This window comes from Callithrix jacchus, chromosome 17 (genome assembly GCF_049354715.1).
Source record: "Callithrix jacchus isolate 240 chromosome 17, calJac240_pri, whole genome shotgun sequence".
NCBI classification, from domain to species: domain Eukaryota; kingdom Metazoa; phylum Chordata; class Mammalia; order Primates; family Cebidae; genus Callithrix; species Callithrix jacchus.
This window is the reverse complement of record NC_133518.1, coordinates 45590471-45617554: the sequence shown is the minus strand read 5'-3', so window position 1 is coordinate 45617554 and position 27084 is coordinate 45590471. Positions and strand designations below refer to the sequence as shown.

General features: G+C 41.6%; 1 protein-coding gene across 26 annotated transcripts in view; it reads right to left on the bottom strand.

Moving 5' to 3' along the window:
- Positions 1-27084, bottom strand: part of PIK3CB (phosphatidylinositol-4,5-bisphosphate 3-kinase catalytic subunit beta) — a 165884-nt gene that overhangs the window by 100393 nt on the left and 38407 nt on the right. For 3 of the 26 annotated variants that reach the window (XM_078354109.1, XM_078354114.1, XM_078354121.1), the window contains exon 3: positions 10420-10518. The exons of 21 other annotated variants lie outside the window; for them this stretch is intronic. The gene's annotated coding sequence lies outside the window, so the exon portion shown is untranslated. Of the gene's footprint in view, positions 1-4363; positions 5573-10419; positions 10519-27084 lie in introns of all 26 variants that reach the window. 2 more of the 26 variants (XM_078354107.1, XM_078354120.1) reach the window with 1 other exon arrangement.

Sequence of the window (27084 nt, the reverse complement as noted above, 5' to 3'; positions counted from 1 at the left end):
CTCAACAAAAACAATTTTCTATCAACCTCACAGCCCCTCCCCTAAGCATTAAAAACACCAAACCCCTCAACACAGATAGCAAGGCCCCTTGTGCTATTTCTCTGGACTATTTTTCCTGCTCTCCCATCACTCCACAGCCCAGGACTGGTATCAAAGTGCCTTCTGCCTTCCTACTGCTAGACCTTTGTTTACATGAGGAATAAACTCCTTATATCAAAACCCTGTCTCAACAAATGCACCCTTTAATAGTGCCATTTAAGTCTTACCTATTCCTTAAGGGCTTCCTTCAAGAAGATACAACAATAATAGTTGGAAGAACATGAACACTGAAGTTAAATAAACTAACGTTCATTTAACAATTATGCAATAAATGAAAGTGTCATATCAAAAGAAACAGGAGGCCAGGCACAATGGCCCATGGCTGTAATACTATCACTTTGGGAGGCTGAAGTGGGTGAATTGCTTGAGTCCAGGAATTTGAGACCAGCCTGGGCAACAAACAAGACTTCTTCTCTATAAAAAACACAAAAAAATTGGCCAGGTGTGGTGGCACAGGAGACTGAGGCAGCAGAATCACTTGAGCCCAAGAATCCAAGGCTGCAGTGAACTAAAATAGTACTACTGCACTCCAGCCTGGACAACAAGTGAGACCCGATCTTAAAATATAAAACAATAAAAATATAAAAATAAAAAATAATTTTTAGAACTTCTTTAGCTAATAAATGCAAAATGAATAACAAATTAGAAAATCACAATTTTAAAACTGCTAATGAACTAATAGATCTACGCAATGATCACTAATGGATGCTAAAGACATAAATAATAAAGAGGTGAAAGGAGAAGGAACTTTACAGTGTGTCTGTCTTATTGACACTACATGAATCCTGATCTATCTTAGCATCGCTAAAAGTGGAACTATCAGACATTACGTGTCTCCTCATGAAATGCAATAGTCACTACTTACTACTGACACAAAACAAACTTAAATCTAATCAAGCCTTTAGATCTGATCTATGTGCCACTTTACAGGAAACAGAGAAAGACATTAAATACTTTAAGGAAGCAGACAGCCAAGTAGAGAATGTGGCATCTTCAATAAAACAAATGATATGGTTTCTCCAGATTATCAGTAACAAGAAAAGGAGGAAGAAGATGGTAGAAAGACTGTTAAAGAATTTAAAAAACACTTAGGAGACACAGCCAAATCCAATGTTAGTTGGAACAAATCAACTATAAAAAAACCATGTTTGGGCCCTGGCATGGTGGCTCATAGCTGTAATCCCAGCACTTTGGGAGGCTGAGGTAGGTGAATCACCTAAGGTCAGGAGTTTGAGACCAGCCTGACTGACATGGTGAAACCCTGTCTCTACTAAAAATACAAAAATTTAGCCAGGCATGGTGGCGCATGCCTGTAATCCCATCTACTCAGGAGGCTGAGTCAGGAGAATCGCTTGAACCCAGGAAGTGGAGATTGCAGCAGTGGGGATTGCGCCATTGTACTCCAGCCTGGGTGACAAGAGCAAAAATCTGTCTCAAAACAACCACAACAACAACAACAAAAAACTATCTTTGAAATAATCTGGGAAATTTAAATATGAATTCATTGTAAATTCCTTGAAGAGATACAGAATGTCTGGTGGTCTCACTTTTAGCCGTACTACAACTGATCAGAGGATTCAGGCATTATCAACATGCTTTTTAAATTACTGTTTTTCATCACAGTATATGGAAAGGTCTCTATACTAAGGAACTCTTAAACCAATAAACTTCCATAAACACGAACAAAACTACAGTCACTACAGGCGTTATTAAGGCACTAGTCCTAAAATTAAGCAAATCACTTCAGAGCAGGCTTTGAAGATTTGGTGAGCTTCTCAATCTTGCAAGTAACAGGCATTCAATAAGTATTTGCTGAATGAAAACATGCTGTATTAACTTATAAAGAAAGACTATACTCTGTGGGGCCAAGTGTGGTGACTCAGTCTATAATCTCAGCATTTCCGGAGGCCCACGCAAGTGAAACTGCTTGAGCCCAGGAGTCCAAGGCCAGCCTGGGCAACACAGTAAAACCTTGTCTCTACTAAAAATACAAAAAAAAAAAAAAAAAAAAAAAAAAATAGCCAGATGTGGTGGCGGGCACCTGCAATCCCAGCTACCAGGGAGGCTGAGGCAGGAGAATTGCTTGAACCCAGAAGGTGAAGGTTGCAATTAGCCAAGATCGCGCCACTGCACTCCAGCCTGGCACCTGGCGCCTGGCAACAGAGCAAGACTCTGTCTCAAAAAAAATAATTAAAAAAATAAAAAATTAGCCAAGAGTAGTGGCATGCACCTGTGGTCCCAGCTACTAGGGAGGCTAAGGCAGGAGGATCACTTGAGCCCAGGAGGTTGAGGCTGCTATATGAGCTATGATCAAGCCACTGCACTCCAGCCTGGGCAACAGAGTGAGACAGAAGGAAGAGTGAGATGGGGCGGGGTCCGGGGGATGGAGAAAGAAAGAAAGTTGAAATGATTTAACTCAGATATTCAAATCTATTCACATGTGGTTTTACAAAATCTCAACCTATACTTCAGGTAGCCCATGTATCTTCTCTTAAAAAAAAATAAAGTAAAAAATATTAACAAACATACAAAATTATATTGCATGGATCACGCTTAGCCTAATGCTACCATGTCTCCAATATTTAAACTCCTGTCATGTGAACAGGAACACAAAATAGGTGTCACCTATAACTTAAATATGGCACCCTCACTGTGTTGTAATCCCAGGAACATTACAGGTGTTTCTGACAATGACACACATTTTTAACTAATATTTGACTATAAAACTGCTAAGTTTTCAAGAGAGGATATGGCACCCTCTCTCAAATTTAGATAGGCTGAGGAACTCCCATGATGTCAAAGGGATAACCATAAAATTACAATTTTTTTTTTTTTTAGATGGAGTCTCACTCTGTCATCCAGGCTGGAGTGCAGTGGCACAATCTCAGCTCACTGTAATCTCAGCCTCCCCGGTTCAAGCAATTCTTCCGCCTTAGCCTCCTGAGTAGCTGTACAGATGCCTACCACCATGCCTGGCTATTTTTTCTATTTTTAGTAGAGACAGGTTTCACCATCTTGGCCAGGCTGGTCTTGAACTCCTGACTTCGTGATCCACCTGCCTCAGCCTCCCAAAGTGCTGGGATTACAGGTATGAGCCACTGCACTCAGTCTAAAAATTATTTTTAATATAAAGAAAATACAAAAACTCATTTCAGAATAATTCACTAAGCTATACATTTATGTTTTATGCACTTTTCTATATCTGTGCTATATTTCACAATTAAAATGCCTTAAAATTTTTTTAATGGCAAAAAGCACTGCAAAGGCTAAGTGTCTTCCTTCTGCCACCTTTAGGTGCATCATAAAGAGAAGTTTTATCCTTTAGTTGTACAGTTGCCCATGCTTAAAAATCCTTCCTCGCTTACACAGAAACATCACACCAATCTCCAAAATCAATTCCCCTACCTACAATTTCAAGGACAAAACTCTCACATTTAAAGTATCAATTGACTCAGAAATATTCTAATTATTCAGCAAGACATTGAAGATGACTGTAAAGCAGCATTACTGTGTTTAAAGACCTAGAAATGTTTTTCCCAACCAGGAGTAAATCATCAAAGGGAATACTGCAAAGTTACACCTATCTACCTTGATATTGTCATTAGCAATTTACTAATAACTGAGTTAAAGTGGCTGTCAGACTTTGTAAACAATCTAGGGAGATATACAGTATTAAGCTAAATATTCTTCAGAAGAATGGTTTTCCATTCTGGCATACTCAGTATTCCCTTTTCTTTCTTTTTTTTTTTGTGAGATGGAGTTTCACTCTTGACGCCCAGGCTGGAGTGCAATGGTGCGATCTCGGCTCACTGCAACCTCTGCCTCCTGGGTTCAGTAATTCTCCTACCTCAGTCTCTTGAGCAGATGTGACTACAGGCACCTGCCACCACGCTGGGCTAATTTTTTGTATTTTTAGTAGAGTTGGAGTTTCACCATGTTGGCCAGGCTGGTCTCAAACTCCTGACCTCAGGTGATCCCATCCACCTCAGCCTCCCAAAGGTGCTGGGATTACAGATGTGAGCCACCGTGCCCAACCCAGTATTCCCTTTTTAAATAAATATTTTATAAATACATTAGTAATCTGAAATGAAATTATTAATGCAATATATATATGCTTAATTTAAAATTAAATCCATATAACATTCTAACTGTAATATTAAGAAGAAATAAAGATAATAATATAAATCTCAGTATATGAATGCTTAGATATGACCACACTACTACTTGATGAAGTAGTCAGATGCTTGCATATACACAGACTCACCATGGAAATGACAAATCTGCAAATGTAGACTGATCCAGATGTGTTACACTGATGATTAAATACTACAAATGCCACTGCCACTGGTGCCATAATTTTTCCAAAATAAAAAAATCAATATATTAAAATAATGTAAAACATACTTTGTATTATGTTGGCAGGTAATGCCAGATAATTAACAAACAGGCTTTTCAGCTGGGTGTAGTGGCTCACACCTATAATCCCAGCACGCTGGGAGGCCAAGGTGCGAGGATCACCTGAAGGTCAGGAGTTCAACACCAGCCTGGCCAACATGGTGAAACCCAATCTCTACTAAAAATACAACAATTAGCCAGGCATGGTGGCACGCATCTATAATCCCAGCTACTTAAAAAGCTGAGGCAGGAGAATTGCTTGAGCCCAGGAGGCAGAGGTTGCAGTGAGCCGAGATTGCACCACTACACTATAGCCTGGGTGACAGAGAAAGAGTCTGTATCAAACAAACAAACAAACAAAAAATTAAAATAACAGGCTTTTCAAATACGTGACTATCTGTAGACAATGTAAAAATCATGCTCATATAAGACACTTTTTTTGTTGTACAAAACTGTCCAGTGCACTGTAGGCTATCTAACTATCCATTATCTAACAGCAGCACTGCCCTCAATCACTGTGCCAACAAGAACAAAATTATAACCCAACAAATTTCAAGTGTCTTATGGGGGCTTCACACAGTCCACTTTCATTACCACTGCTCTAAAACAATTCCTACTGTTTCAGGATCTTTGGGGTGTTGTTTTTCTGGCCAGAAACCTCTGTGGCCAGTGATGCCTTTGCCTTAGTTTTGACAGGGCCTGCTGGGCTCATTCCACTCACTTGGCCTAGCAGGCTACATTTGACTCACACTATGGGACTGGATCCCATGTCTGACAAGGGAGACTGTGTGGAGCAGTTATGGGTGTGTGAGCAAGCGTGGGGTCCAGCCACTGCACAGACATGCCAGCTTCTTCAGTGGGGCGGGCAGCTCCAGGTGCCAGTATAGGCACCAGTTCTCCACGAGGCTATAGCTGGAGAGCAGCTTCCACAACTGGCACTGGGGGGACATGGTGACACCTAGAAGCTTGGAGATGCCAGGAATCCAGGGGCCTCAAAAAGGGAGTCATAGTCTTGGCTCAGGGAGCTCCCAGGTCTGAGCTCCTCAAAGGGCCACAGCTCTTCTCTGCTTCTCTTTGCCTGCAATGTGAAAAACAAAGGGCATGTTTCAGCCCTGTTTGTATTACAGCTCTTTTAGCCTCACTCGGCAGGTCCCAAGTTCTTGTCCTGCCCCCAGAAGAATGAGGTACACAGGCAAGTGGAGCGTGAGCAAGACAAAAAGGAGCTTTATTGAGTGAAAACAGCTCAGAGATGGCCCTGGAGTGGGTGGCTCCTCTCTGAAGCTGATCGTCCTGATGTCTGCTCAGCTCTGGCTGAGCCTGGGGCTTTTCTGGGCCTCAGAGGGGAGGAAGGTATGCCAACTGGCCCATAGGCAACCATGAGAGGGCCCAGAAAAGGCACCACAAGTTCTCACTATAGTCCATGGGACTGGCAGCCTGGCCCCCAGCCTTCAGATCCTCCCTGGCCTGAAGGTGGAGCCTCTTTAGGGACCCAACCCCTTCCACCCAGGAACCTGTCTGCCTCCTGCTGCCATTCATGGTGCCCAGGCTGTGGGCACCACCTACAGGTCAGTGCCAAGCTGCCCTCAGTCTCCCTTCAGCTTCCCTCCAGTGCTCATTGATGCCCAAAATCTGGAAGGGGCCAAGATGGCAGGGGACTGGCATATCAACACTACCCCAAGCATGTGCACACCTGGCCGGGCTGTGATGGCACCTGGGCTTGGCCCCGACTCTGCTCCAAGGTCGGAGTGAGTGCCCACAGCAGAGAAAAGCGAGACGGTGGGAGCAGGCATTTCCAAGTCTCCAAGGACAAGGCAGGCCCTCTTGGGCCCCTCAGGAGTGTAGGGATGCCTGGGTTGGGCAGCTGCATTGCCATGGGAGAGAAGGGGCTAGAGTCGGGGGGCAAGAGGTGTGCTCCTGCCTGCTCCATGAAGCAAGAGGCCTGGGTCTGCAGCCACAGTTTGGGTGGCTGCTGCTGCACCTGGGAAGCTCCCACCCCACCAACCTGGAAGGGTTGGGGCTCCCACTTGTTCCCCAGCTCCTGCCAGCTCCAAAGAACATGCAACTCCCGCCACACCTCCTTGCTGCAGCTGGGGTGATGGCAGCAGCCACTGTAGACGGTTCACCGCTGCCATCACTACTATTTCTCAAATAGCAACAGAATCTCCATAATTTATCCAGATATAATTGTAGTCTGTTTTTAAAAGTAATGAACATAACAGTATACATTTCTACCTGCCAACCAATGATGTTTCCTATATGTGGCTATGTTGTTTTGGGCTAATTCTTGAAGGGTAAAGAAGCTCTAAGTAAAGAAAACGAGACCCTTACTAATCAGAGGAATCTAAGCCCAGTATAACTAGCTCTTAGTTTTCAGTATCTTTTTAGTAACAAATTTACTGATGGGATAGTCAAACTAAAACCACAAGATGACATTTAACTCTTCAGAGCTTTGTGCACAACTAAAGAAAAGAATTGAGGAAGAAGGCATACTCACAAGATGCACTGTACTGCAATTAAAATAGCACGTGCTTTGTCAGACTTAAAACTAACGTACTACTTTAAAAAATGAGGTAACAAGCTGATTGGTAACCAATATATCCTTTGTAGATATATTTTGAAGAAAATTAAATTATTGCCACTAAGTTGAAAATAAAATGTATTCTGGTTTCTCTCTTAGTCACTCGTATTTTATAGGACCACACAAACAGTTCAGTCTGAGAGAATTGAATTGGAGTTTCAAGTTGGAGGTATCTTAGCAGTTACAGACCCTACCCATTTTAAAGATAAGAAAACTAAAGCTAAGAGGGTTTAAGTAAATTATCTAGGAATACACAGAGACAGAGTGAGGCCCAAAAGTCAGATTTTTTTTTCCCCAAGCAATTAGCATACTTTTTCCCCTTTTTCTTTTTGTCTTTAAAGAAAATATCCTTCACAGGCCTACCTTGCCTGGCAAGATCCTCAGTCTTATATTATCCTTCTGTTTAAGCATCAAAGCAAGAGATCAAGGCTGAAGACAAGCAGAGTTTTTAAACCATGAAAACTTTTCAAGAAAGCTATCAGAGGGCACAGGAACTTAAGCAGTGACAATTAGTTCAACTAACTCTTGAATTGTAATTATAACACATATCCTCTGTTGATTGTTCACTGGCAGAAAGAGGAAAGAGTTTAAAAATTCTCAGCCTCCCCAGCAATGTGCCAGCAGAACCACTGGACTTTACTTCTTTAGTGATAAGCAGAAAACAACATAAATTTGTTTTATAGGTGAATAAATTCAACCAAAAACGAATTTAGAAAATCATAGGAGATACTCAAAGAGATTTTTTTTTTAATATAAAAGAAAAAAAATTACTTCTTTTTTTTTTTTTTTTTTTTTTTTTGAGACGGAGTCTCGCTCTATCACCAGGCTGGAGTGCAATGGCGCAATCTCAGCTCACTGCAACCTTTGCCTCCTTAGGTTGAAGAAATTCTCTGCCGCAGCCTCCCGAGTAGCTGAGATTACAGGTGCCCACCACCATACCAGGCTGATTTTTGTATTTTTAGTAGAGACAGGGTTTCATCATCGCGGCCAGGCTAGTCCTGAACTCCTGACCTCGTGATCCACCCACCTCAGCCTCTCAAAGTGCTGAGATTGCAGGCATGAGCCACTGCGCCCAGCCACATTACTACTTTAAATACTATATTTGCTATCACAACTTTAGGTTTCATTCAGAGGCAACTTAAGGCATGGGATCTTGATTCATCTGGGCTTTGATCCCTACCCCCGACATTGCTCAAAGACAACAAATCAGCCCCAACTGTTGATGTGTTTATGGTTAAGTATGCATCATACTGGGCACTTGAAAACCGAACAGTATAGAACTTTATTTTCTAAAGGTGATTATTTCATCTGACTTGCTATAATTCTATGTAAGAGTTATTTCTAAAGTAATTCCACAAATTGTTAAAGAATTGCTGGTCAGGCACAGTGGCTCATGCCTGTAATCCCGGCACTTTGGGAGAGTAAGGCGGGTGAATCACGAGGTCAGGAGTTCGAGACCAGCCTGGCCAACATGGTGAAACCCCATCTCTACAAAAAATACAAAAAACTGGATGGGATGTAGTGGTGGGCACCTGAAATCCCAGCTACTCAGGAGGCTGAGGCAGGAAAATCGTTTAAACCCAGGAGGCAGGAGGCAGAGGTTGCAGTGAGTTCAGATCACGCCACTGCACTCCAACCCAGGAAACAGTTAGACTCTGCAGCAAAAAAAAAAAAAAATGACTAAAACATTATATACCATATCATTTATAATAAAATACATTTAAATTTATTCTCTCAAATCAAAGGTGGTATTCTAACTGCTTTCACAAAACATTGACACCAGCCTGGGCAACATAGTGAGACCCTGTCTCTACAAAAAATTTTAAAATTAGCTGTGTGTGGTGGCACACGCCTGCGGTACCAGCTACTCAAGAGGCTGAGGTAAAGGATCTCCTTCTCTTAAGCACAGAAGGTGGAGGCTACAATGAGCCCTGTTTGCAGCACCGCACTCTAGCACAGGCAATAGAGCAAGACCCAATCACGAAAAACAAAAAAAAAACAAAGAAAAATTGCAAAAGGCACTGAGCCTTGAAAAAGTTTATACCTGCTCACTTGGTAATTCCAGTTCTAGAATGTATCTATTTACAAACCTGAATACAGAAAAAGTTTCAAGTATAAAGCAAAACACATGGATATGCAAAATTAAGATAGTATAACTGACCTACCTGATGGCATCCACTTGGTACAATCATTTAAATTCAAGTTTATCAAGTGTATGTGGAAACGTTTATAAATAACACGAAAAAATCCAAATATAAAGTAGTATACACATTAAAATTAGAATTGTGTTTAAAGTTAAAGGAAAAAAACTGCAAGTACAACCTAATGCACAGCAATTAAGGGTGGAGGGAAAGACATTCATACAGTTCAAAACTAATTATAAAATAGATGTTTCTTTTATTCGGTGTCCCTTTAATGATGGCATACAGTTTACATACTCCTTTAAAGTTCTATTATTCCAGACACTTTGAGTGGGTCCAAAGGAAGGACTTAGGTTAGAATTTGGCAATTTATTCTCTATTTTTTTTAATTTTATGTATATATGTATAAGACAGGGTCTTACTCTGTTTCCCAGGCTGGAATGCAGTGGTACGATCATAGCTTACTGCAGCCTTGACCTCCCAGGCTCCAGCAATTCTCCCACCTCAGCTTCCTAAGTAGCTAGGACTACAAGCACACACCACCACCACACTCAGCTCATTCTTCTGATTTTTTTTTTTTTTTTTAAATACTAAAGACAAGGTTCCACTACATATTACCCAGGCTGGTCTTGAACTCCTGAGCTCAAGCAATCCTCCCACCTTGGCCTTCCAAAGTGTTCGGATTACAAGCATTAGCCAAAGGACCTGGCTATTTATTCATTTTGGGGTTTTCTTTGTTTGTTTTGTTTTTGAGTTGGAGTCTTGTTCTGTTACCCAGGCTGGAAAGTGGTGTGGCATGATCTTGGCTCACTACAACCTCCACCTCCCAGTTGCAAGTGATTCTCCTGCCTCAGCCTCCCAAGTGTCTGGGACTACAGGTGCCTGCCACCACACCTCGCTAACAGAGATGGAGTTTTGCCATGTTGGCAAGGCTGGTCTCGAACTCCTAACTTCAAGAGATCCACCCGCCTTGGCCTCCCAAAGTGCTGAGATTCAGGCCTGGCTTTTATTCTTAATATATGTGCTTATTAGTATTTCTAAACACAGGCCAGGTGTGGTGGCCCACACCTGTAATCCCAGCACTTTGCGGGGGCTGAGGTGCAGATCGCTTGAGGGCAGGAGTTCAAGACCAGCCTGGCCAACGTGATGAAACCCTGTCTCCACTAAAAATAAAAAAAATAATTAGGCATGTTATCAGGCACCCACCTACTTGGAAGCCTAAGGTAGGAGAAGAATCACTTGAACCTAGGAGGTAGAGGTTGTAGTGAGTCAAGATCACGCCAGCCTGGGTGGCAGAGTGAGATACTGTCAAAGAAAAAAAAAGTATAAATTTACCTAATATGAATTTAGATATATAATCCATAACACTGGTACTTCAATGGGGAGAGAGGACATTATTGGTATTTCATCAAACTAAAAGAGCTGATTAAAAAAAATTAATAAAAAATAAGTCATATCACTCTATTATTCCAAAATATACAGCTAGCCTCTTTAACTCTTCAGATTTCTAGTTTTTAGTCTACCTTCCTCTTTTCTAATCTAAATGTTCAATCATGTTTACCCCTGATGTCAGCAAGAGATAAGTTACTCCAAATGGATATATATGTTTCCAAGACAAATATATTTCATCCCCACTGTCTTCTCTCCTCACCTTCTCTACCCCTTGCTGAAACCCATTCAAGTGAACAGTATTTGGGACATGGGAAGTGTCATTAATTGTTAAGCTATTTTAATCATTGTTTGACAATAACCATGTTTTAAGGTAAAAATGATTATTTCCCTAAATAGATAAAATTAATAGGACAAAGAGATAAAATTAACAGAACAAAGACTTACTACCAATATCTACTACATAATATAGAGACCTTCTCTAGCCTTTGAAGATACAACTAAGAGAATTTTCCTATATTATAGGAGCATTATAGGAGAACAAGTTCTGTTTTTTTTATTTTTGCTAATAATGCATAAACAAAAGTACCCAACATATAACTGTACAGTTAATGAATTTTTAGAAAGCAAGTATCTCCTGCAAAGCAAGCCACTATCCAGGTTGGATACATTGTCAGCATTTCAGGAGACTCCTTGTTTGTCTCTTTCAGATAGCAACCCTCTCCCAAACCTCCTCCCAAACCTCTGACTTCTTTTTTAAGAGGTGGGTTTTTTGGGTTTTGTTTTGTTTTTTAATCACTTTAGGTAACAGTATGAGAGTAAAGCAAATATCCAAATAATTGTGGCTCACTGGATACACTTTTGCACATATCATCCAAGTATATATTTTAGACAAAAGTTTCATTGTCTAGATGACTGCTTCTGTTTCTCACTCCAAAGAGTAGAGATGGGTCCAACAGACTAACTGGGGTGGGTGCTTTTGAATGTCAACAAATCTTCCTTTCAGAAATGGTAACCAATCAATTCCGGTACTTGTTTACAAGTACCATCATGACAATCAGGAATGACCGTTTGTATAGCAGAGTACCCACATGTAACTGCAATGAGAGTGAGTCATGAGCCAAACTGTACAAGTGTGTGGTGGTGCTGGTGAGTAACTAACCAACAGCTTTCACATCTAGGAACTGAACCAGTGCCAGAAAGCCATCTGGATAGCAAACAGTAACATGAGAAGAATTTTAAATAGCTTACAGCTGTAGAAAAAGCACTATTCCGGACTCTGAACCTTTTAGTTATTTCTGTCTACTGTCATTTTGAAAATAAGTCATAATATGTAAAAATTAAAAGAACATCCAATAAAGGCTGGCATTTCTCCCAAGTCATTTCAGGATTACTCCTTTGCACGCTGGTTTAAGTTTGGTCTGGCAAGTACTTATCATTTGTTTGTCTGTTTTAAACCTTTTCCTTGGAGACCAATTTTCATCCTAAGCTAGCCACCCATGAATGGCAAAATGCTTCTGTGTATAGCTTTCACTTCTCCCTCACCTCTGACAGTAAGATGAGGGGGAAAAAAAACTAAGAAAAACTGAAGTATCTGTCCTTGGTGCCAAGTCTTCTTTAACTGCCTATTCTCTCTAGAGGATACAGAGAGTCCAGAGAGGCAGGCTGATAATGTCATCTCAGTGCTAGGCCTTGATCAAAAAGAGGAAAGAAAGAAAACTGCAGAGGGACAAAGTGGGGAAACAACTGAATTTCAAGTAAATAAATATTTAATAAGTACTAGTTGGAGCCATGTCTGCTATCTGATTGGTTGCAGTGTTTTTTTACCTAGACCTCCCAGAGTCTCAATCAGAAGGGATGAGGATGGAATACTGGAAAAAGGAAATACAGAGTACCTGCCTGAACTCTGAACTCTTTAAGAGTGTGGCACTGCAGTGTCTGGGGATCAGGACATGTCACCTAAAAAGTTAAGGCAGCACCACAATGTTGCTGTCATGAAACCCCTCTTGCCTCACTGCCCAGTCTATGACCTGTGCACAGTGTGATGAGTATTGGGAGTTAAATTGTTTGCAATATAATCATTAATCACATGTTACCATGTCTAAGATCCCAAAAGATCTGATATCTTTATCTGTTATACATTAACAGGACAGCTTCTGAATACTGTCCTGTATTTAACTTGTAACATTACCCTATAAGTTAATAAATTATATTTAGTTCGAAAACCTCAAATATGGCATTCTTTTAAATTAAAAAAATATGTATTTTCACTCTCTTCTTAATTCTTAATACGACATTTCAAATGCTACTTTGTTGGGGAGTAGGGTTTTCATCTTATTCATGACACCCACATTGCTTACTCTCACAAATGAATTTTTGATAAAGAAAATAAAAAACTGGCCTGGTGCAGTGGCTCATGCTTTTAATCCCACCACCTTGGGAGGCCGAGGAGGGTGGATCACTTAAGGCCAGGAGTTCGAGACCAGCTTGGCCAACATGGCGAAACCCCATCTCTACCAAAAATACAAAAATTATTGTATTGGGTGAGGTGGCAGGTAAATCACTTGAACCCAGGAGGCAGAGGGTGCAGTGAACGGAGATCACACCATTGCACTCTAGCCTGGGCGACAAGAGCGAAACTCTGTCTCAAAAAAAAAAAAAACCACCTGAAAAATGACATTAGTATTTCATACCATTAGTAATAACAGTTAATAATTTAAAATGTTTCCTGACTGAATGCAGCTACTAAAACTAACCCAGACTTTTTTCTTCTGGAAACTATAGGAATACTCTCAAAGGATTAAAAATGTTTGGGATAAAACATTAGCATGAAAGAAAGCTTTAAGTATTTAAGGCTGGGAGTGGTGGCTCATGCCTATAAATCCCAGAACTATGAGAGGCCGAGGCAGGAGGATTACTTGAGGCCAGGAGTTTGAAACCAGCCTGGGCAACTTGGCAAAACCCTGCCTCTACAAAAAATACAAAAATTATCTGGATGTGGTAGCACACACCTGTAGTACCAGCTACTCAGGAGTCTGAGGTGGGAGAATCACCTGAGCCTAGGGGGCAGACATTGCCGTGAGCTGTAATTGTGGCACTGCACTCTAGCCTAGGCAACAGAGCGAGACCCTGTCTTAAAAAAAAATTTTAAAAAAACAGCCTGGGCAACATGGTGAAACCCTATCTTTACCAAAAACACGCAAGGCATAGTGGCATGGACCTGTGGTCCCAGTTACTCGGGAGGGTGAGGTGGGAAGATCACTTGAGCCTGAGAGGCAGACATTGCAGTGAATCGAGATGGTGCTACTGTACTCCAACCTTGGTGACAGAGTGAGAACCCCCGCCTCAAAAAAAAAAAAAAAAAAAGAATCTAAATGATCTAACAGAGTATTAAAAATTAGCTCAGGCCTGGTGCAGTAGTTCACATCTGCAATCCCAGCACTTTGGGAGGCCGAGTTGGTCAATCACCTGAGGTCAGGAGTTCAAGACCAGCATGGCCAACATAGTGAAACCCATCTCTACTGAAAATACAAAAATTAGCCAGGTGTGGTGGCACAAGCCTGTAATCCCAGCTACTTGGGATGCTGGGGCAGGAGAATCGCTTGAACCTGGGAGTGGAGGATGCAGTGAGCCAAGATTGCGCCACTGCACTCCAGCCTGGGCAACAAAGCAAGACTCCATCTAAAAACAAACAAACAAACAAAAAAAAGGAAACTAGCTAAAATAAAAAAATTATGATTACATGATAAACAACACTACTGTCATGACCTGGGATCATCTTGAAACATGGCCGCAAAAATTTTTTTACACTCCTTCCATAGAGAGGTGAGGTGCATGATCCCTCTCTTGATTATGGCTTCAGTGACTGCTTGACATATATTAGAATACAGCAGAGGTAATACTCTACTAATTCACAGGTTTAAGAAGCTGCAGCTTCCATTTTGCTCTCTTAAGACACCTGCTTGTGAGATGCTTATTCTTAGAAGGTAGCCACCAAGCTGTGAAGCAGCTCAGGACACGCATGGGAGAGACTAAGGGTAGGTGTTTTGATAAACTCCAGCTGACTGCTAGGACCAATAGCCAAATTTCTCAGTGAAGAAGCCTTCAATGACTCCATCCCTCAGATGTCATGTTTCACCACCTGAGGCCCAGACAATATGGGCCAAAGACAACCTGACTCTGCTGTGTCCCATCCAAATTCCAGACTGTAGAACCAGAGCATAATAAAATGATATACCACTAAGGTTTGAAATGGTTTGTTACAGTAATATATCATTGCAGTATGACCTATCAGAATGAAAACCAATTATGCAATTACTACCGTGAATAATTCATTTTTTTCTTGAAAAAAATTACACTTTGTTCTCCCATTCAACAGCCACATCTTCTCATGTAACCCCCGTCACAACACTGAGACATCACAATGAAAGTGAAGGCCAGATAAATTGATTTGGCCTTACTGGGCAGCTAGTCACCAGGGCTGATTTTAACTCTGGCAAAGTAGATACTATCTCCATCAATGACCCCTCCACTGACCTCAACTAAATGGACTATATGTTCCAGTATGATTCCACCCATGGCGAGTTCCATGGCACAGTCAAGGTAGAGAACGGCAGGCCTGTCATCAATGAAAATATCACAACCATTTTTCAGGAGCAAGTTTCCACCAAAATCAAATGGAGTGATGCCAACATGATTGTATTGTACAGACCACTGGCATTTTCATTACCTTGTAGAAAGCTGGGGCTCATTTAAAAGGAAGAACCAAAAGAGTCATCATCTCTCCCCACTCTGCTGATGTCTCCAAGTTTGTGATGGGCATGAACCATGAAAAGTACAAAAAACAACCTCGCAATGACCAGCAAACCTTCTACACCACCAACTGTTTAACACCACTGGCCGAGATCACCCATGACAACTTTGGCATCATGAGAGGAATCATGACCATGTCCACGCTATTACTGATATCCAGAAGACCAGTGATGGTCCCTTTGGGAAACTGTGGTGCGATGGCCACGGGACTTTCCAGAACATTGCTCCTGTACCTACTGGTGCTGCCAAGGCTGTGGGCAAAGTCATCTCCAAGCTGAGCAGGAAACTCACTGGCATAGCCTTCTATGCCGCAACCACCAATGTGTCCATCATGGACCTGACTTGCCATGTGGAGAGACCCGCCAAATACAACGACATCAGGAAGGTGGTGAAGCAGGTGTGGGAGGGCCCCCTCAAAAGCATCCTGGGCTACTCTGAGTACCAGAGGTTGTCTCTGCCAGTGATAACAATGATACCAACATTTTCCCGCCTTCAATGTTGGAGCTGGTATTGCTCTCAGTGACCACTCTGTCAAGCTCATTTCCTGGTATGACAATGAATTTGGCTACAGCAATAGGGTGGTAGACCTTATGGTCCGCATGGCCTCCTGGACCATCGCTAGTGAGAGAGCACGAGAGTAAAAGAGAGGCCCTTAGCTGCTGTGCAGTTCCTGCCCCACTCAGTCCCCCACCACCACACTGAGAATCTCCCCTCCTAGACACAGTTTCCATGCCAGACACCCTGAAAAATAGGATAAGCCTAGAAATCCCCACTTGGTTGTACACTATCAATAAAGTTTTCTGTATTCAGCACCCCTCTACTGCCAAAAAAAAAAATACCAACACACACTTTCCTAAATCTGTATCTTACTCTAGGTCATTTCTTTTTTTTCTTTTTTGAGACAGGCTGTCACTCTGTCACCCAGGATGGAGAACAGTGGCATGATCTTGGCTCACTGTAACATCCACCTCCTGGGCTCCAGCAATCCTCCCACATCAGGCCTCCCGAGTAGTTGAGACTACAGGTCCATGCCACTATACCTGGCTAATTTTTTGTATTTTTGGTAGAGATGGGGTTTTGCCACGTTGCCCAGGCTGGTCTTGAACCCCTGAACTCAAGTAATATATCTGATTCAGCCTCCCAAAGTGCTGGGATTACAGGCATGCATCACCGCAACTGGCCAGTTTTTTTAAATTTTTATTTTTAAATACAGACAGTGCCTTGCTTTGTTGCCCAGGCTGTCGAAGCCCCAGGCTCAAGCAATCCTCCTGTTTCAGCCTCCCAAAGTGCTGGGATTACAGTTGTGAGCCACCACACCTGGCCCAAGGGCATTTCTTATGAGAAATATTTTCTTCTAATATATAAATAACTCTGCTTGCCAGGTTCAAGTAATTCTCTTGCCTCCACCTCCCAGGTAGCTGAGATTACACATGCATGCCAACACGGCCAACTAATTTTTGCATTTTTAGTAGAGACAGGGTTTCAACCACCATGTTGATCAGGCTGGTCTCAAACTCGTGACCTCATGATCCACCTGTCAAAGTGCTAGGATTACAGGCATGAGACACCTCACCTGACCTTTTTTTTTTTTTAAGGATTCCCTTGGGAACACCATCAGGCATAGTGGTGTTTGCGTGGAGTCCCAGCTACTCACTCTTTCTTGCCATGTAGGCTGGAATACAGTGGTGCCATCATAGCTCACTATAGCCTCTACCTCCTGGGATCAAGCCATCCTGTCTCAGCCTCCTAAGCAGCTGAGACTACAAGCATAGACCACCTCACCCAACTAATTTTATTGTTCTTTGTTTCTCGGTTTGTTTGTTTTTGTAGGGACAGGGTCTCACTATGTTGCCCAGCCTGGTCTAAAACTCCTGGCCTCAATTAATCCTCCCAACTCAGCTTCCCAAAGTTTATAAGCATGACCTACCACGCTCCAACTAAAAATTATGTCTTTACATAAAAATGAAACTTCTGGGCTTATGCCTATAATCCCAGCACTTTGGGAGTCCAAGGCAGGAGAATCACATCAGCCCAGGAACTCGAGACCAACCTAGGCAACACAGTGAGATCTCATCTCTACAAAAAATAAACAAAATTAGCCAGGCACAGTGGTGTTCACCCGTAGTCCCAGCTACTCAGGATGTTGAGGTGGGAGAACTGCTCCAGCCCAGTAGGTCCAGGCTGCAGTAAGCCAAGATCATGTCACTGCACTCCAGCTTGGGTGACACAGCGAGACCTTACCTCAAAAAAAAAAAAAAAAAAAAGAAACCTCTGGCTTGGTGTGGTAGCCCATAGCTGCAATCTTAGCACTTTTTCTGAGACAGAGTCCGACTCTGTCGCCGAGGCTGGAGTGCTCACTGTAATTTCTGACTCCCAGGTTCAAGCAACTCTCTTGCCTTAGCCGTCTGAGCAGCCGGGATTATAGGCACTCGGCACCACACCCAGCTAATTGTTTTGTATTTTTAGTAGAGACAGGGTTTCACAATGTTGGCCAGGCTGGTCTCAAACTCCTGACCTCAGGTGATCCTCACACCTTGGCCTCCCAAAGTGCTGGATTACAGGTGTGAGCCACCGTGCCCAGCCCCAAAAAAGTTTTTAATCAGGTGAGGGGAGGTACACCTAGGGTCCCAGCTACTCAGGAGGCTTAGGTAAAAGATCGCTTGACACCAGGCAGTCGAGGCTACAGAGAGCCATGTTTGTGCCACTGTACTCTGGCCTGGGTGAAAAAACGAGATACTGTCTCAAAAAAAATTAAGTTTTAAAAAACAACTTTTTTTTTTTGGTTACAAAACCATCAAGACGATTTCCTTGCACTAAATCGCTAACACAGTCCAAATTTATGAATAAACTGATGCAGGCTCTAGCCAACTTTGTAATTAGATATTTTTAAATATATTTAAAATTCTTGTATTCCAGAGAAAATATAGAATATTTAAACACATTATTTAGAAAATGAGTTTTCAAAGATTAAAAAGTTATTAATTTAATATTTCAAAAGCAACTAAGTATCATATTAATACATTTGCCTACAGCTAAAACTTCAGAATTATTTCATCTCACATTATAAGCTTCCATTTGCTAATAGATAAGGCCATGATGCAGTTTGTACCTAGGCCTGAATAAAAAGCCACAGAGCTGTGAAGAGCATGGGTGTGATAGAAAGAAGACAATGATTAAAACTACCTTTAGCATCTCATAATTCTTCAAAATTGAATTGGAACAAGGTGAATAAAAAAAACGATGGAAACACTTTGTTTGTGCCTTTTAAATTTAATCACTAAGGAAGAAGGGTATGTGTGTGATAAATTTCCTGAGTATAGATCCCTTATCTTATCTTAGAAATTGAGACCTACAGAAATATAATGACTATACCAAGGTCACTAGGGTACAGACTAATTTTTTCTTCTACAGTTACAGGATTATGGCTGGATACTTAGCAGATACATACCCCAATTTCCTGTGCAATTAGAAGTGGCCATGTAGTGAGTTCTTTCCAGTGGAATGTTGAGTGGAAATGACCTGTGCTACTCCAGGTCAGGGCTTTTAAGAAAGTTGGTGCGCCACTTAAACCTTCTCTTTCCTCTTCCACTAGTGACAGTGGAATAGAGGATGACAAAGCCACAAGATGGAAGAAACCACTTGAAAGAGAATCACCTACCAAAGTGGGCCATCCAACTTCACCATTCCATGAGTGAGAAACAAATGTCTATTGTGTTTGGACCATTATTCATTTTTAGTCTGTTACAGCAATTTGGCCTTCACTCATTTAGTCAAACACACAGTCTAGGTAGCTGCAAGGCCATGATTAAAATCCACATACCCTCCCCCTCAGTAACAGCCCAATATCACTGTATTTTCCTTATCATCACCCTTCATCCAAACAGAAAACACAATTATAAAGAGCAGTGAGGGATATCATTAATGAGGCTAATATTATGACACCAGCAAATCATTCACTCCTGTTGAAGTTGAGCAACTTTTATCCTTGTTCATTACTCTGTATAATGCATTTTAGAATTCCCTGGCAGAAATGAACATATTGACAGTTCTCTTCTTCCTCTGTTATCTTCTGATAAGAATTATTTTATTTTCAGAAACAAATATAGAGGATAAAGTATGTTAATTTGAGGCAGATAAAGTCAAAAGGGTGATTTTGTTTTTTTCTTTTGAGATAAGGGTCCCATTCTGCCACCCAGGCTGGAATGCAGTAGTGTAATCATGGTTCACTGCAGCATTGACCTCTGGAGCTCAAATGATCCTCCTATCTCAGCCACCAGAGTAGCTGGGAGTACAGATGCATGCCAACACACCCAGCTAATTTTTTCATTTTTTGTAGAGACAAGATCTCACCATGTTGCCCAGGCTGGTCTCAAACTTCTGAGCTCAAGTGATTCCCCCACACCTGACCTTGGTCTCCCAAAGTGCTGGGAATACATGAGCCACCAAGGCCCAGGGGGGTGATATTTTAACAGAGACAAGGTAAAACAGAAAAGTAGCTAGACAAGGAAAGAAAGACTATATGCAAAGTCATGAGAAACCTTAAGCATTTATGGAATTCAATAAGCAGAGAACAGGGGCAGAATGGTACTGGAGATGCTGGCTATAACAGATCCTAGTGGGTCAAATTAAGACATTGTTCTTCATGCAAAAGAATAAGAAATCCAATGAAGAATGTTAAACAGATGAATAAAAAAAGATCAAATAAACAACTTGTATAAGTTACAGTATGAGAATGAATATATAAGGAATATGAACCCAATAAAAAAATAGACATTAAACAAATTTCCCAAAAGCCCAAATAACCTATAAACGTAAGAGGGGAAATATTCAACCTCATTGGTCACCAAGAAAATGTAAATTAAAACCACACTGAGATGCTCTTTCATAGATCATTGCTAATAAGAAAGTAAACTGATTTAACCTCTTCCAAAAAGAGTTTAGCATCAAAAATTCTATTATTGGATATAATATTCTGGGAAAATCCTTATCTGGGCCAAGTGCAGTGGCTCACACCTGTAATCTCAACACTTTGGGAGGCAGGCAGATCACCTGAGGTTGCGAGTCTGAGACCAGCCTGACCAACATGGCAAAACCCCAACTCTACTAAAAATGCAAAAATTAGCTGGGTGTGACGGCAGCTGCCTGTAATTCCAGCTAGTTAGAAAGCTGACGAGAGAGAATCACTTGAACCCGGGAAGCGGAGGTTGTAGTAAGCTGAGATCACGCCACTGCACTCCAGCCTGGGTGACAGATAGAAACTCTGTATCAAAAAAACAAAAATGCTTATCTGAGGATATGAAATTCAAATGAATGTTTAAGGTGAAAAGTTTTCACAGTAATAACAAACTAGGCATAACCCCAATGTACATTAATAGATCAATAAATAATACTGAATAATGTCCAGGCACGGTAGCTCATGCCTGTAATCCTAGCACTTTGGGAGGCCGAGGAGGGTAGATCATTTGAGATTGGAAGTTCAAGACCAGGCTGATCAACATAGAGAAACCCCATCTCTACTAAAAAATACAAAAAATTAGCCAGGTATGGTGGTGCATGCCTGTAGTCCCAGCTACTCACGAGGCAAAGGCAAGAGAATCACTTGAACCTGGGAGGTGGAGGTTGCAGTGAGCCGAGATCGTACCCCTGCACTACATCCTGGGCAACAAGAGCAAAACTCTGTCTCATAAAAAATAACAATACTGAATAGTTTACAAGAGGAAAAATGAATAAAATACAACTACACACATCACCATTAATGAACCTCATCAGCAATGTTAAAAGAAACAAAAGAATATATGTAGCATGACTTTACTGGAGTATATGAAGCAAGACTCCATCTTGAACTAATGAATAAATAAAATAACATCAGGCTGGTGCTTCCTTATTTTCCCCAGGCTCCTTCAAAGTTTTAAAGAAAGTCTCTCCTGGGTGCTCAGAAGCAGAAGAGGGCTCCAACGGTTGTTTTAAAAATCTCTCCTCACAAAAATGACAGATTTGGTGTCATGAGCTATATATAATAATCTCCATTCATAATACTTAAAACTTTCAATTAAAACTGTAGGTCCTTTTTGAAAATAATGTGATTTTTCCATTTAATTTTTTTTTTTTTTTGAGATGGAGTCTTGTTCTTCTTGCTCAGGCTGGAGTGCAATGTCGCAATCTTGGCTCAGTGCAATCTCTACCTCCTGGGTTCAAGCTATTCTCCTGCCTCAGCCTCCCAAGGAGCTGGGCTTATAGGCACATGCCACAACACCCAGGTAATTTTTTGTATTTTTGGTAGAGATGGGTTTTACCATGTTGGCCAGGCTGGTCTTGAACTCCTCACCTCAGGTGATCCACCCACCTCAGCCTCCCAAAGTGCTGGGATTACAGGCGTGAGCCAACGTGCCCGGCCTCTATTTAAATCTTAAGTATTATAAGTTTTATACAATTACACATAAAACGTACTCTATTATGCATAAAACCGGTAATCCTCCCTATAAAACGGTATTTAATAACATACGTGACTATTTAACACAGTCTAAAAGACAGTATTGAGATCAACAAGGCAGCCATTTAGAATGCCCTTTATGTACTACTTCCTCTATCATGTGGCAGTCAAAAGGCTAAGTGAGATACTTGCAGCAAAGAAAACAGTTTTGAAAGGTCATGCTATGCAGACAGCCAGAATTTGTTTCACAATATCCTTACTGTCTGTGGCAGACTGTATGACAATCTGGCCACAGCTATTTTCTGAGTAAAAGCAAAAAACACACCACGTTATCAAAGGACCAGAAACAGTAAGCACTCAACAATATCATCTTTATGAACATTTTTTCTAACTGCGTAAACATCCATACATATTAATGAAAAAGAACCCTGAGGCAAAGACAATGAATTGAAGAAAGAGGAACTAGGAAAAACTGGAAGGCAAGTTTAAAGTATAACACTCTGTTTACTCATAGTGTTCACATAACATAAGAAGTTCCTAAAGGAAAACTTTTAAAATTAAGACACATCATTTACCAAGGAAAAAGCATAATTATAACAATATTGAAGACATTAAGATCATCTTTCAAAATTTCCATTATCTTAATGACAACTGTAAACAAGGTGCAAAACTTCAAAAACCTCTCTGTGACAATGTAATCCCATCACTTTTTTTCCCCCTTTAATAGCTTTTACTAGTCTATCAGTCATCTGAATAGGGAATCTATTTTTCCAACAGTTAAGGCCATAAGCAATCAATCAGTAAACACCAAAGTGAAAATTTCTCCAGCTCCTTGTAAAATTTCCAAACTGGATGTTAACAAGTGTATTATTTTAAAAAAAAAAAAAGAAAGAAAGAACAGAAAAGAAAAAAATCTATTTTGTTTAATTACTATCCTAACCTAAAAGATCAAATTCATGCCTACACGCAGCCAAGTTACATAGACAGAAGTACCTTAACTATAGGCAAAGCATACTTAAGGTTTTTTTAAGGTCCCAGAATTTTAATTTGTGTGAGAATCTCACTAAAATTTAATTAGAAGAAAACTTTCTTTCTTTCTTTTTTTTGAGACACAGTCTTGCTCTGTTATCTGGGCTGGAGTACAGTGCTGCCATCTCAGCTCACTGCAACCTCTGCCTCCTGGGTTTAAATGATTCTCCTGCCTCAGCCTCCCAAGTGGCTGGGACTACAGGCATGTACCACCAAACCCTGCTAATTTTTGTATTTTTGGTGGAGATGGGCTTTCGCCATGTTGGCCAGGCTGGTCTCTAACTCCTGACCTCAGGTGATCCACCCACCTCGGCCTCCTAAAGTGCTAGGATCACAAGCATGAAGACAAATTTTTTCATCAGTTCTGATCTTATAGCAGAGCATAAGGATTTATGCTACTTCTAAAACTACTAGAAAACAGTGTATGATAAACATTATTTTAAGGAAATAAACTTAAAACATTGCACTATTCAAAACCCGTTGATTTTGAATAGTGGAATTATTGAATATTGGTTTTGAATAGTGGAATCTGCTGGGCATGGTGGCACATGCCTGTAATCCCAGCTACGCAGGAAGCTCAAGCAAAACAATCATTTGACCCTGAGAGACGGAGGTTGCAGTGAGCCAAGATCATGTCACTGCACTCCAGCCTGAGTGACAGAGAAAGACTTTGTCTCACTAAAAAAAAAAAAAAAAATCGCAGCCAGGCACAGTGGCTCACACCTGTAATACGAGCACTTTGGGAGGCCGAAGTGGGCGGATCGCAAGGTCAGGAGTTTGAGACCAGCCTGGCCAATATGACGAAATTCCGTATCTGCTAAAATATACAAAAATTAGCCAGGCATGGTGACTCGCGCCTGCAGTCCAAGCTGCTTAGGAGGCTGAGGCAGGAGAATTGCTGGAACTCGGAGGCAGAGGTTGCAGTGAGCAGAGATCTCTCTACTGCACTCTAGCCTGGGCCACAGAGCAAGACTCTGTCTCAAAAAAACAAAAACAAAAAAATCACAGGTATACTATAAAACCAAACCCAGGCAAGGCTGTGGACCCTTGTGTATTGCTGGTGGAAATATAAAATGGTACAGCCAGTATGGAAGACAGCAGGATTGTTCCTCAAAAAAATTAAAGTATATGGCTGGGCATGATGGCTCACACCTGTAATCCCAGCGTGATATTGTTGAATGCCTAATGTTTCTTTCCGTTCCGTTGGAGGCCAAGGCAGGCAGATTGCTTGAGCCCAGGTGTTCAAGACTAGCCTGGGCAATGGGCAAAACACTGTCTCCACTAAAAATATAAAAAATTAGACAGGTGTGGTGGGGGGCACTTGTAGTCCCAGCTACTCAGGAGGCCGAGGTGGGAGGATCACTTGACTGCAGGAAGTAGAAGTTGTACTGAGCCATGACTGCACCACTATACTCCAGCCTGGGAGACAGAGTAAGACCCTGTCTCAAAAAAAAAAATAGAGAAAGTAAAGCATATGATCCAATATGATCTAATAATATCACTTCTGGGTATGTATACAAAAGAACTGAAAGCAGGGATTCCCTCAGATTTGTACACCAGTGCTCACAGCAGCATTGTTCACAATAGCCAAAGGCAGAAACAGCACCAGTGTTACCACCAACAGATGCATAGACCAAAAAAAACATGGTGTGGACATATAAAGGAATATTATTTAGCCATTAAAAGGAATGAAATTCTGCTACATGCTACAATAAAAATGAACCTTAAAAACATAATGCCAAGTGTAATAAGTCAGAAATAAAAAGACAAATATTGTATGATTCCACTTATACAAGACACCTGAAGCAGTGTAGTCAAATTCATACAGACAGAAAATAGAACAGCGGTTTTTGGGGACTAAAGAAGTGGGAGCAGACTGGGTGTGGTGGCTCACGTCTGTAATCTCAGCACTTTGGGAGATCAATGCATGTGGATCACAAGGTCAGGAGATCAAGACCATCCTGGCTAACACAGTGAAACCCCATCTCTACTAAAAATACAAAAAAATTAGCCAGGCATGGTGGCACCTGCCTGTAGTCCCATGTAGTGCCACTACATGGCACCCATGTAGTCCCAGCTACTTGGGAGGCTGAGGCAGGAGAATCATTTGAACCTGAGAGGTATAGGTTGCAGTGAACTAAGATCAAGCCACTGCACTCTACTCTAGGTGACAGAGCAAGATTCCATCTCAAAAAAAAACGACAACAAAAAACAAACAAGAAAAAAGAGAGCAATGAGAAGTTATTATTAAATGGGTATGGAGTTTTGGTTTGGGATGATGAAAAAGTTCTGGAGGTGGACAGTGGTGATGTACTTTGGTGAATGTACTTAATACAATTGAATTATACACTTAAAAGTGGTTAAGTTTTGCCCAGGTGCAGTGGCTCTCACCTATAATCCTACTATTCTGGAAGGCCAAGGTGGCCAGATCACTTGAGCTCAGCAGGAGTTAGAGGCCAACCTGATAAACAGGGTAAAACCCTGTCCTCATCTAAAAAAAAAAAAAAAAACAGAAAAAGCAAAATGCTAAATTTTATATTGTGTGTATTTTACCAATTTTTTTTTAACCCTGAGTCCCAGCTACTCAGGAGGCTGAGGCAGGAGAATCGCTTGAACCTGGGAGGCAGAGGTTGCAGCAAGCTGAGATCATGCCACTGCCTCCAGCCTGGGCAGCAGAGTGAGACTCCAACTCAAAAACAAAACAGAACAAGACACCTGAAGCCAAATAAACTTGTCCATTATGAAGTTACAGGCCCTCTGTGCCTCCAACTCACCTTTTTCTACTCTTCCTACCTCCCTGTGGTATTCAAAACTGTTTTATTGCATATCCTCTTCTCTCATCTTCACTTTCATATACTTCAAACATCTGACCTCATGGTTTGTTTGGGGGTTTTTTTGAGACATCTCGCTCTGTCACTGAGGCTGGAGCACAGTGGTGCCATCTCGGCTTGCTGTAACCTCCACCTCTCAGGTGCAAGCAATCCTCCAGCCTCAGCCTCTTGAGTAGCTGGGACTACAGCCACCAGGTCCGACTAATTTTTATATTTTTTGTAGAGATGGGGTTTTGCCATGTTGCCCAAGCTGGTCTCAAACTCAAGCAATCTGCCGCCTCAGCCTCCCCAAATGTTGGGATTTACATGGGTAAGCCACTGCACCTGGCAGCCTCACAGTTTTTTAGTCTCAAGTTACACCTCTCAGCCACAGCCTGACCTCTCACTTCCTACCACATCCTCATTCCTGGATCTGCATCTCCACCATCACAAAAAAGAAACCAAAGGCCTTAATCTGGTCTATAACTTGACTCAAGCCTCTATCTACCACATACACAATGATGATGTCAGCTCCTGCTACCTCCTCCCTCACTTACTTCAATGCAGCCACACTGGCCCTCTTGCAGCTCATAAGACATATCAAGCACAGTCCAGCCTCAAACACTTTGTATTGAAGTTCCTTCAGTCTAAAATGCCCTCCCCATCCTGTCCAAAATACCCAGAGGGCCTGCTCCCTCACTTCATTTAGAGCTGTCAGCTCAAATGTCACCTAATCAGAGAGGTCTTCCCTAACTTCACCTTAGTAAACATACCCCCCCTCCATCAATGTCTACTTTTCCCTAATATATTTCCATACCTTAATGACAATGGCAAACAAGGTATAAATCTTCAAAATAGCACTTATCACTACCCAACATATTATATAGGAAGCCTCCCATATCCATGTGTTCTGCATCGGTGGGTTCCACATCTGTGGATTCAACCAACTCTGAATAAAAAATATTGGACAGGGGTGGCAGGGGGGTGTGTTAGGGGGCATGGTGGCTCACGCCTGTAATCCCAGCACTTTGGGAGACAGAGGCAGGCAGATCACCTGAGGTTAGGAGTTATAGAGACCAGCCTGGCCAACATGGTGAAACTCCATCTCCACTAAAAATACAAAATTAGCCAGGCATAGTGATGAGCACCTGTAAGCCCAGCTACTCGGGAGGCTGAGGCAGAAGAATCATTTGAACCAGGGATGCAAAGGTTGTAGTAAGCCGAGATCGCACCACTGCACTCCAGCCTGGGCAACAAAGTGAGACTCAAAAAAATTTAAAAAGAAAAAAAAAAAAGAATATATTGGATGGGGTAGTGGTTATGTTGAGCCTGTACTAAACAAGTACAGACTTTTTTCTATTGTCATTATTCCCTAAACAATACAATAACAGCTATTAAAAG